Below are 2,232 nucleotides of genomic sequence, written 5' to 3'. Positions count from 1 at the left end.
AAAATGTCCCATAATCTTTGTTCCTTTATGAACAAAACCCAAATAAACAAACTGTTACCCTTATGAACAAAAGCTCCAATAATTGGAGACCTACAGTCTATTCCAGTGCCATCTAATCTTATATTAATCCTGCCTAACACAAAGAAACAAAAATCAAATTTACAAATAATTATTAAAGCAAAGCAAAACTTTAAAAATATTTAGATAGTTAAATCAACCATTCCACTCTGGAATTGAACTTACTTGGGAAATGGTGCAACTATGTGTGTGGATCTCGTGTTCAAACTCGAATTCTTCTTTATCCATAGTGATCCCTGATTTTTTGATATCTCGTGTGCACACTCCAAAACTGTTGCTATTGTAATGACTATAGCAAAGCTCTCTATAGCTTTTGTGTCATGTGTCATTGCTTTGATGCTTGTTCACATTATACCCGATCTATTGAGTGTAAAAACAAGAGAATTGTTCTTAAAGCAAAGAGCTAAATATTTGGATTGTGAAATGGGGTTAATCATTAAGAAAAAAGAAACCGGAAGACGTGTTAGAATGCTGACACATGAAATCAGGAGCACACTTGACAGGCACACCATATTGAAAACTACTTTGATTGAGCTTTGTAGGACTTTGGATCTTGAAGAATGTGTTCTATGGATGCCATCAAGAAAAGTCATGATCCTTCAGCTTTCTCACTCTTTACACAATCTAATACCATTTGCATCCACAGTTCCAATTAATCTCCCAATAATCACAAAGGTGTTCAATAGTGCTGAAGCCATAAGAATCCCTCATAGCTGTCCATTAGCTTGAATCAGGACCCATGTTGGGAGTTACATCCCACCTGAAGTGGTTGTTGTTTGTGTCCCTCTATTACACCTCTCTAATTTTGAAATTGACAACTGACCTGATCACTTTGCAAAAAGCTACGCTGTCATGGTTTTGATTCTTCCTTTAAATTGTGTAAGAAAATGGCGTGACCATGAACTTGAACTTGTAACTGTGGTTGCTGACCAAGTTGCTGTGGCTCTTTCTCATGCTTCCATTCTAGAAGAATCCATGCGGGCCCGTGATCAACTCATGAAGATCTTGAGCCAGCTTTTCTTTTGTCACTACTTCAGTATTTGGACCATTCAATTGTCAGCGAATCTCCAGTATGTTAGCATGAACAATTGAAACTTGATCAATGTAGCTACAACCAATATAAAAACATAAATTATTATTAACTTGAGAGAAAAACGAAAGTAATTAATATCTCACAAATATAAAAGATTATCAACTTACTAATCCACATTTTGTTTAAGGTCTGTGCTAATTATTAGGGACTTGAGCTGGTTGCAGCAATGTTCAAGGCAAGTCTAAAAAATAACATAGAAGAGGACATTATTATTATTATTCGCCTAATAAGGAAGCAAATTAAAAAATTCCATAACAACAAAAACGCCATTTTTTTCCTGCATCTTGTTAATTTTGTATATTTTCCACCTTAAAATCAGGAGAATAAGTAGGGATGATCTACTTGAGTTTTTATTTGCAACGTTACCTAATTTTCCTGAACAAATTAAAAAATTGCTAGTAAAAGTGAAGATTGAAAAATTTAAAACAACAACTCTTACTTGATTCTCTTCATGGCTGTTGTGGTGACATGACAATGCTTTTTCCTAAATAAAACTGCAACCATCATTTTTATATGTTAGAAAAAGTAACATGACAATGGTACAGACAAAAACTTTAACTACAATATATTTATGGGATATATAATAAATAACTAAACCTTCTCCAAACATATTGGGGATAGCATCATGGGGCATTCCTTTTCCATTATCCTACATACAAATTTCAAAATGTATAATAATTTATGGGAGTAAAACATGAAACTAATACAATAATATAAGGGTTGAAATGGAAAATATTATGTTATGTTCACACCTTACAAGTCACCCTGTAATAACCTGAGGGTTTTGCAGCAGTCGATTCTTCTACTTTCTTCCCAAGTGCCGAGTTTTTTCTAAGCCTTTTCTGATAAGATAATAAGAAGAAAAATGCTTTATGTGAAAGTTTAAATAGAATTTAGGGCAGGATAGCTTCCAGTTGTGAAAAAGCTTATGGATTTTAGTGTTTCGGATCTGAGTATACAAACCTCACCTCACTATATAAACCAAATCATCAACATCCATACACCAGGGGTATAATCATCATTTAACTCTTACATGCTTAAGCCAAAGCCTAAGACTGGAT

General features: G+C 34.0%; 1 pseudogene; it reads left to right on the top strand.

Moving 5' to 3' along the window:
* The first annotated feature begins 363 nt into the window (after positions 1-363).
* On the top strand, positions 364-1,170 carry LOC145076036 (ethylene response sensor 1 pseudogene; annotated as a pseudogene).
* The last annotated feature ends 1,062 nt before the right edge of the window (positions 1,171-2,232 follow it).

This window comes from Lactuca serriola, chromosome 9, assembly GCF_051521515.1.
Source record: "Lactuca serriola cultivar US96UC23 chromosome 9, Lser_US96UC23_V15, whole genome shotgun sequence".
Lineage (NCBI taxonomy): Eukaryota > Viridiplantae > Streptophyta > Magnoliopsida > Asterales > Asteraceae > Lactuca > Lactuca serriola.
Note: the sequence above shows the minus strand (reverse complement) of the source record. Positions and strands in the feature narration are given on the sequence as shown.